Genomic DNA, 9,933 nt, shown 5'->3' on the forward strand with positions numbered 1-9,933 from the left:
TTTGTACTAAACGTTTTAATGTGAATCATACACTTCAACTTTCTGTATGCACTTTTATTGCTGATGTAATCAGTATGCAACTTGTACAGTATTACTCACGTATGTTCCCAGTACAATGTCATCTGCCAATTCTACCGCGTAAACGTCGTAAGCTGCTAACGTGAGTGTCATCAGGGACCAATTCATGAAACCTACAGCCACTTTTTGGGACAGCGACTGTCCACAGGGCCTCATCAAGTGTGAGGCCCACAGGGGGGCGTGGTGGGGGGTATGCTCTCCCATAGTAGAGTACTAAGTTCTCAAAGTCGTTAACCACTTTTTCTAGACACCATTACAGATCTCCTAGTGAAATAAACCTTGACACGAAGACCTGTGAAGGTGGTCTGTAGCCGAAAGACCGCTCAAACCCCGGTCTCGGAGCAAGATGAAGTTTTCTCCTCCTCCTACGTCCTCCATTTTCTTCTCAAAATTTCATCTTGCGGTCAGGGGTAGCGAACGAAACGGATCATGTTAATGTATTCCTGACTTGCCTTTGTTGTTTAGTTCAGACTTGTAATATTTCTGAATGATGTCCTCAAGGCATATCTTTTCGGGCGTTCACAGTTCTGTACATCTACGTACACGCGAATAAAAAAGCCACTAATGCATAGCGGCTTCGAACTCTATAGATATAACACAAAATTATATATAAATGTTGGCACACTTCCGTCTTGTGCGCAGATGTTATATAGCCCATGCCGTGTCTACTCGTTTTCAGTGTGAGCCATGAAAGATGTCTGAAAAGTGTGCTCAGACATAACCATTCCATTTATATATTGTTTTTCTTGTGACGGAATACATTATACTCTCGCTGTTGACGCTACACCGCTATATCACTGTTCACGAACAACCGCACACCCACGCAGTTAGGTGACTCCCCAATCGACCAGACAAACATCTCGTTTCCGCTCTTTCGTTATTGCCGGAAAGATATGGGTTTCCCTTCGATGTCCAGAAGGCTAGGATGACGAAGTTTTAGTTACGGGCCTAGATGTTCCGATGCATCCCTTAGTACTAGTTCTCACTGAACCACGTGTTAAGTTTACCATTTCGAGATACCCACGAGTTACTCCTGTTAAGTTTTCCAGCATATTTTCACGACGCTGGTGGATAGAAGTAAGCCTAAGCTAAGCAGACGGGATGGGTCTTTTCTTCTTTTGGTTCACTCATAGATACCTCCACTCAGCTTCCCTCCACGCCATTTTCATCCACCTTTTATGTGGCCATTCCATATGATTGACGGACTCAAGGAAGAAAATGAAACATGTTTGAAAACAATGTTCTACAATTAATTAAGGTATACGCTTACGCATTACTTAGAGAAATCCGCATTGAGATTCTGCGTGGACTTCAAAATTGTGCCAGTAATTTCAAAGTGCCGACTGGCACAAGTAAAGTTAGGTATATTTCTGGTATGCGTCTATCGACACTGGCTTCTCATTCGTCATTATTCTCAGCCTTTTTCAGCCCCTCGTAGCACAAAAGCATCTACAAATGATCTCCAATTAGCTCTATCCTAGGTGAGCTGATTCTATTTTATCCCCGCGAACTTCTAGTTTTGACGCTCCATTTAACTCTATGCTTTCGTCAACTGCGTCAGCGATTCCTCGGTCTCCATTCTGTTACTCTTAGTGCATTGCTGTTTTCAGACCAGCGCACCACGTGGTCAAGTCAGGTTCATGTATTTCACTCATTGTCAACTACGATACCTGCTTATAATGTTCATTCGTTTTCCATTCTGACATCAGTGTTTGCCTATATTGGTTAGAGGCGCCTACATGTGGCCGGTGTTGGCAAGTCCGCTATAATTATCGCTAAGAATGTTTAACTGGTAGGCATGTGATGATTACCTGGTGTTAACTATCACATGCTCACGTTGGCTGACCGTTAGTTTGAGCCTGCTAAAGGAGGCCAGCTCATCACTAGTATACCAGGTAACGCTTATTAGGTTCCAGCAGGGGCTTCATTTACCTGTTTGTTTCTTACAACGAGTAGCTTATAATTTGGTTAACTTTAAGGTAGTGCCACTAACACTGGCCAGTCCTAACTATCGTTGGCCTATACTCGCGTTGTGTTGACTATCCACACTTACGACAGAGTAGTAGTAAACTTTACACACTACTAAGACCCCCCCCCCCTGCCCTATGCTCCATACCACTTCTCGACCCCAAACACCAATACAGCTCATAACGCTTAGCTCAGTGTAAAAAAAAAAATGGCACAACAATCTCAAAGCCGAACAACGTTGTTCATAGCTGTCAGGTTGCTTAAGACATCGACTTCGGGAGCTTGTAACAACTGCCAGAAGAGTGGCGAACTACAGTCGAATAGCACATTACAAGTGTACAGCATTTTCTCCTAACAGGCGGATGCACCCTGGCCTGCCCAATGAGCATGAACTTTAAAAATAGCGTCATGGACAAGGCTGATGGTGACCACGCCTTCGCAGATCATTATCGAGTGCATGCGCGGAACTGATTCATCAGTCGCAGAAGTAAGCAGCTGCCTCAATTCGGTCGTCTAGCCGGAACTTCTCCATAAATCTCACGTGGTATCCGTCTGAACAGGTGTTGATGAGAGACGTAACAGTGTCATTGGTAGAACGAAGTTGCAAGCATTACAAGAACATGGCATAGCCTTAACCTACTAATAATCACCAGGGTTATGGCCGTGTAGTCCATTAAACCAAATACCATGAACTCGGGGAGACAGTTGGTTTAAACGTAAGTGGTGGATGTACGACGCCGTGACACCAACATGGGTCACGATGTGCAGCACGTCTGAGTGCCGCACATATTCGCACTAGAGTGTATGGTACTTCTGTCGAGGGGACTGCGGGCTTTTTTCATTCGTCATAGATGGATTGTTAGGCTACAGCAAGGCACTGGGTTAGCTGTCCAGAGGAAAGCGTAACGACGTCCCCACTTTTTTAACCTTTCGTATAGGCTGCACGGGAAGCCCCTGTAGCGCGCTGAGATGCCACGTAATACGTCACTTGAAATTGCAGCGCGCTTGATCGCAATCTTGGAGTCCCAAAATAGTAAGGTGCGGCGGAGATTCCATGGGCAAGTCATCAACTGTTCGACCCCAATAGGGAATATTAAGCGCGATTTCTTTCTCATGTAATGCGTGCAATCGATTGAAAGATAATGCTTTAGATAATGCGAATAACTGTATGATTTACGCTCCTTTACACGAGGAAACCATAGATGAACGTGAAGGAACAAGATGACGACCAACATAAGCCTCATAATTTCTGACCAACAGTGACCAATATTTGCTGGTTTGTCTTGACAGCATCTCAATGTTAGCTAGTGGTGAGTGCAGGCTATAGTGCCAGCTACACTCGGCGACAACTTTTCTTGGCACTGAAGGGAACGCTACGGAAGCGGAGCTTCTGCACATGTACACAGTAAAAATTTTTACACCCAGAAGGGTGTAAATGAGCTTGTCCCGTGGACGACACCCTAAGGGTGTTAATTCAGCACCTTCCAAAAAGGGTGCTTTACCATGCACCCTAAGAATAGGGTGTACATGTAAAAAAACTGTAGGGTGTTAAAAAAACACCCTTAAGGAAGGGTGCCTTCGATGTCCATCACTTTTTTAGCACCCTCTGAGGAGGGTGCGAGAAGGGTGCACAAGGGTGTTGAGTGCCCATGGCAGGGGTGGCGAATACTGCCACCTAGATATCAGCATGCACTGATTAAACACTACTTGAAGAAAGTGGTCCTGATTATCGATGGTGCACCACCTGTCGAGCTCCATTCATTGCGTGTGGGCAAAAATATAAACGCGTACAATCGTGTATGAACTTGTGCTGGATCTATATATACTTCAGTGTATATGCATAATATGCGTTACAGAAAATGAAGCCTTGCTGCCCTTGCATATTGCGTTTATTTAATAGGCAAATAAAACATAAACTTTTCTTCTGCCACACAACTTTTTCACCAGATATACGTTCATGTATACGTACACTACACATGCAACACCTCAAATGTTTATTATATTTTTTCAGTTTCACTTTATTGACAATTCTTTGCAACATACAATTACACTGGTTTCAGTTTAGTATACTGCTTCAAGTACATAGAGACTACAAATGAAATACACACTAATATATCCCTATAATTCTTTCAAGTATCTACAATCCCAGTGGTTTCCAGTTGAATACTCCTTCGTGTACACAATCGGTTAATAGGAATGAAATACAGGCAAATATATACTTATGATTCTTTCAAATATATACAATCACCATGATTTCACTATATACGCCTTCATGTACACAATCGTTCCCAAGAAGTGATGCACACAAAAATATATATGGATAGTGTTTTCAAATGTATACAATCACAGTGGTTTAAGCTTTGTATTCCTGGATGTATAACAATTGGTTATGAGAAATGATGTACATGCAAACATATACGGGTTTTCGCACATATAACTTTAGCGAATACTTAAGAAACCAATACAATGATCAGAAACACAATATGCTAAAAACGAACACAAAACTGAGTCAGGACACACAAAAAACAAAAGAGGTAATGCATAATTATGGCTAATGACACAGCTGGGTCACTTTATGCCAAATGTCCCAGCCATTTTCGCAACCATCTCAAATGTATTCGAAAAACTCGTGCTGCATTGAAAATACTGAACTTCTGGAATATTTAGGAGAGGAAAAATATTTGGTCACGTGGCTGCCTTCTGAACTTTCTGGAATGCCGTCTAGGTGTTGTATGTGAAAAATTTTATTTTAAAAGCACCGCTCCTTCTTTCCATATGAAACTTGGTCTACATGTTACGTAACAAGAGCTTAATTTGGGAGAGTTGGTTCATCGTGGTTGTGTGCTAGTCGCAGCGCGACAACTTTAGGAAGAGACAGAAAGGACAGGAAAGAGCACAGACTGTCAACTGAATTTAATGAATGTGCTACGAGCGCTTTTATACGGAGTACAAGAACCGTGTTCATGCGCGACGACACGTGTGAGCACTACAAAATAATTTTAACTGTGAAAAGAATACTCCCTCTCGGAAAGGATAAGTGAACGCGTAGTGATGCACTGATCATTGGTTTACCTGATAAAAAATATTTCTACAAATGTTAAATTGGCATTAAGTAAACCTATTCTCGTGACGAATGGGGCAAGATTGACTATTCCTGTTGCTGTTTAGTACACACACTTTTGAAAGCTTGCAAGGGGTGGAAAACAACACGCTAATATCATATCTGCTGGCTATTTTTCTAGTTGTGAGACACGTGATGTGGTATAACATGAAAAGGTTTTGGTCATTGTTTTTTGTTGGTGCTGTCTTCTTTAACTTTACTTTCTGCAGGAGGGTTTTGCAAACGGGTGTGAAGATTCTGTTGGGATACCCAGCATCTTTTAGTCTCTTAATCTGGTTTTTAAGCCTCACCTCACCCTTGTGCTAACATGACTTCTGAAGGGTGGCCTGAATACATGTGGTATCAATTCCTCTTTTTATTAATTTTGAATGCCCACTATCAAAAGGCAGAACATTCTTAGCACTCCTGGGCTGATAACACCAGCCAATACCCCAACAGCATCATCACACTTGTTTGGGAAACCCTCCTGCAGAAAGTAAAGTTAAAGGAAACAGGACCAAAAGAAACAGAGAATGACCAATCACCTTTGCATGTCACATGGTACTACGTACATAAGGTGTCTCACAATTTTAGGAAAAGAGCCAGCAGATATGACATTGTTGTTTTCCACCCCTTGCAAGCTTTCAAAAGTGCATGTACTTACAGCAACAGGAATAGTCAATCTTGCACCATTCGTCACTAGAATAGGTTTACTGAATGCCAATCTAATGTGTATGAGATACCGCTAACACGTGGAAAAGTAAACATAGGACAAACTGGGCAATGCTTCAATGATCAAGCAAGACAGCATGCTTCAAATGTTAAGAAGGGCTATAGTAGTCTCATGGCCAGACACCGTAAAGAATGTAAGTGTAGTCCTAGGTTTCATAAAACACGGTTTTTGAAAAAAAAAGCAAGCAGAAAAATGAGAGATTTTAGAACTCTTTATCAGGAAGGCCAAGGATCAATGCATCAGTACACCTTCATTTATCTTTTCCGAAAAAGAGTATTATTTTCTCGGTTAAAATGATTTTGTCATGGTCACACATGTGTTGTTGCAGATGAGCCCTGGTCTTGTGCTCAGTATAAAAACGCTCGTAGCACCTTCAATAAAATTCAGTTGACAGCGCTCTTTCCTGTCCTTTTTGCGATAAGATTTTTATTACAGAAAAGAATTTCATTTTCTTACAGTTTAGGTATAATGATGAGTTTTCATTGTATCACAACATGGAGCAAATTGCATCTCAATACGTACAAAATTCACGATTTTGTGAAATTCGTGATATTTTCTCGTATATTTCAGCAGCTTGAGAGGTATAAAGATATTTTTTCCTCAGAATATACCTTCTGTGGAGTAAGTATTCACTGCTCAGATATTCATACAAAGTGCAATATTGCAATAAAAAATGCAAACATAACACATTTTGGCTTTATTCTTGGAAGCGAATGTGGCAAAAAAATTGCACTATTATTATTGAGCTTCAAATACCTTACAGAAGCACATTTACTTAACAGGTAGACCGAATTCACATTAGAAAAAATAAGCGGTAGTTTTAAAACAAGATTTTCCACAAACAGCACACAGACGGCATTATGCCAGGAAGTTATAAGCCAGCCACATGAACAAAACTTTTTTTCTCGCTGAAGTATTCTAGCAGTTCACTGTTTTCAACGCAGTAAGTCAGCACAATTTTTTTTCAAATACAATTCAGATGGTCGCCAAAGTGGCTGGGACGTTTGGCATGGAATGGTCCAGCTATATTTAAGCAAAATAACTTACACAAATAACAATATTTGTTCATCTACCATGACCACACTAGAAGAAGTTGTTCAGGCATTGTGACACTAAAATTTTCAGCGTCGTACTGCCTGAACAACTTCTTTGATAAACTCCAAACTCACGCCGAGAAAAAGCCGCTCAATCACGGTGGTTGTTAAAGGCCTTGCGGCCGTAGACAATGTTAAAAATAAAAAAAAATCAACTCATCAGTGCTGTCACACCTTCCTTCTTCGTCATTACTGACACGGAAGATTTTGCGGTTATCCATGTGGAGGTTCAGGAAGTAGGCTTGCTCTAGGCTGGGTCCAGGGTAGACTACGCAGGACGTCAGCGGCACCCTCTCATCCTGTAATAAGAGCAAATATGACTTCTCATAAAAAAATTTTCGTGCTGTTCTGGCAGCACCATATATAAAGAATGTGTAGTGTGTATCCTTCGAAATGGCGTGTAATTGACATTACACTGAACTCGAAGCATACAACCTATACATTTCAATAATTTCGTATGATAAAGATAAGAGTTTTCCAGCATACAGCGAATTCCCGAAATCAGGTGAAGTGTCAGACTACAGCTCAAAAATGGCACTTACGAAAGCCTGAACTCACTTAAGAATCAAATTCCTTCTAGGGTAGTGAGCCAGTGTGAAAAACAATTCTTAAAGTACAACGTTTAGAACATGTAGCATTAAGCAAAACGCACAAGAAACTTACCTCTTCATGTACAAACAGTGAAGACATCTCTGCTTTCTCTTTTACATGAGAACAAATGATCTTGGGCGTGGCACTAGCGAAGAGGTCTGCAAAAAAAAAGCAAAAGATTTACTTACTTAAATCACGCCTCTAACAATCTGAGGAATTGTTACAAGTCACCAATCAGTGCAATTCTGACTGCCTCTATAAGGGCATCAAAAATGAACAATTTTCTCGTTCTTTCTACTCTCACAAGACGCTCCGTCAATGGAATCTAATCCAAATTTGACGCTGTGCTTCCTATTTGCCTGCTTTCTAGACGTAGGGCTGCGAACATGTGTTTTGTGCACCTAATCTAGCACAGAAATTCGTCATCTATAATTCAATCATCTTAATTCATTGTAATTTGATAAAAGATGTGATAGGTCGTCCAGTTTTTAAAGAGTTGCGGGCCTGCAATAGGCACTGCCTTGCACGTATGAAAGTACTTCTTTTAAAAAAAAAATTTAAAGCTTGCTTTCAGAAAAAGCGTCTGGCATATTTCGACAACCAAGCCCATCCTCTGATGGCAATCAGGGGCACGCTATTAGCGATTATTGACTACGAGATTTACAAACGTAACCCGTGCCTAAATACTCAGTTAAACACAATCACGCAAGTAAGAGCGCTCGAACGACACCAACGCGCGCGGACGCCGACTACGTTGCAGCAGCCATGACTTATGCTAGAGCAACCGCACATAGCTCCAACAGTCACGTATACTCTCTCGATTCTGTTATAACGCCGAACATTATCGCAGATGAAAGCGAAGCACGAAAACAGCGAACAGAAACGAGGGAAAACAACGCACGGCGATGGCCACAACAACGCGCCTTTGGAAGTCTGCTAGATCTTTCCCTGTTGCTGGTGGCACTTGTCCTAAATAGCTTAAAAGACCGAGGCGCACGTGCTGGGAGCATCGCGGCATATCAGCACCTCCAACTATACCGTCTTTAAGCAAAAAAAAAAAGCCATTTCGTACAATGCGCCTCTGTACATAATTTTTGCTTTTTCTTTCTTTTTTTGCGCTTACACCTACAGAAGCACGTTGTACATTTGAGTATTAATAGAAATGTTATTACGATGTAGCCCAAAGCACATCTGAAAACAATATCAATCACTTTGCGCAGTGTAGAGACAATGTGCGATCAGCAACTAATCCCGCCCTTGTTAAGTGATCACATCACTCACTGTATGAGTGATGCAGGCACTTACACAACATCGCGCATAGCAGTGTGAACTCGTTAAGTCCCACGTTTAATCGGGCATCTGCAACAGGCCCGCGAACGCATGCTGTTGTAAATGGCTGGCAGCCTACTTCGGCAGAGCTGCTGCAGGCGCCCACCTAGCGCTGTATGATTACTACCTACGAAAACAGTTCACTCACCGTTAACAGGCCCACGTTGTCCGTGTCCGCCACTCCATGAATATTCCTTAATCCGAGCGTCACTTCGAACACGGTGTCATGCGTGACCACCATTGAATATGCGCCTGTTCGCTAGAACACACACAGCGACCATGACCCCCGACCAACGCAACGCATTTGAAAGACTGATGAGACAGAGAGGGCAACACTGAGAGAGAGAAGGAGGGGGCACTGGCGGCGGCGTGGCGGCGGCGTGGCGGCGCCGCAGCTGTCGACGCAGGTGTTCGGTGACGCAACTCTTCGCTTATCTACGCCGCCGTTGACGCTGGCCGGGGAGAGCGGGGGGGGGGGGGGGGAGGAGCGGCAAACCCGCCAAGACGGCGCCGAAAGGCAAACGCTATGGCGCATACGGCGGACGGCCGTTCAACGCGGAATGACTCCTTGTAAACGGCCACTCTCCTTCCAGCCAGTCGCACAGCGACGCAGGTTATTTACCAGCCTCGGGTTCTTTGAGTATATTGACGGAATGCGATTGCAGTGGGCGAAAAATAGTGAAGCAAAACTTGCGCAAAACAAAGTGCACCATGGAATGGCCAGAAACAATAATTATTTCGTCCTCGGTGGCATTAGCGGGAGAGCATCGCTACACCTTTTTCCAGAGAAATTTCTTTTTGCATTGTCTGTGTCAGGCGATTCCGCGTATGGTGCCGCAAACACTGAATGCGTAGTCGAAGCTGGAACAAATTAATCCACAGTAGCGGATGTTTAGAAGGCTTGTCATGCACCACGAAACGTGCCGAGGTTGTTATAACAAACTTTTTGCTGACCACATGATCAGCACATAATTCCATATGGTTGCCCAATGAGCTAGCTAAGCACCTGTAGCAAAGGCAGTGCACGTTCTTGTTAAACG

General features: G+C 42.8%; 1 long non-coding RNA gene across 1 annotated transcript; it reads right to left on the minus strand.

Annotated features, from left to right (window-relative positions):
* Positions 1-7,140: 7,140 nt before the first annotated feature.
* On the minus strand, positions 7,141-9,173 carry LOC142764783 (uncharacterized). Its single transcript, XR_012883880.1, has 3 exons — positions 9,042-9,173; positions 7,637-7,722; positions 7,141-7,272 (listed from the first exon to the last, which is right to left on the minus strand). It is a non-coding gene; the product is annotated as an uncharacterized LOC142764783 (long non-coding RNA).
* Between the last annotated feature and the right edge of the window lie 760 nt (positions 9,174-9,933).

This window comes from Rhipicephalus microplus, chromosome 6 (assembly GCF_043290135.1).
Source record: "Rhipicephalus microplus isolate Deutch F79 chromosome 6, USDA_Rmic, whole genome shotgun sequence".
In the NCBI taxonomy this organism is placed as follows: Eukaryota; Metazoa; Arthropoda; class Arachnida; order Ixodida; family Ixodidae; genus Rhipicephalus; species Rhipicephalus microplus.